The sequence below is a fragment of the Desmodus rotundus genome, chromosome 12 (assembly GCF_022682495.2).
Source record: "Desmodus rotundus isolate HL8 chromosome 12, HLdesRot8A.1, whole genome shotgun sequence".
NCBI lineage: Eukaryota > Metazoa > Chordata > Mammalia > Chiroptera > Phyllostomidae > Desmodus > Desmodus rotundus.
Genome location: NC_071398.1, coordinates 56,300,448 through 56,300,679, shown reverse-complemented (window position 1 = coordinate 56,300,679; position 232 = coordinate 56,300,448).

Here is a 232-nt window from a genome sequence, read left to right as displayed (position 1 = left end):
GGGGGGAAGGAATTACCCTGGACGATTGAGTGCTGCCCCCTGGAGCTCGCTGAGGCTGCTCAGGGCTTCAGTGGCTCCCCGAGGCTCTTGAGTCCCAGCTTGGGGGAAGAACTCGGCGGTCCGGGAGTCAGGAATTGGTTTCATGTCCGAGTGGCGGCAAGTTGTAAATGGGAGTTTGGGGGGTTCCCCTCTACCTGCTATAGTTACCTGACAAAGTCTCTGCAGGTTCCTT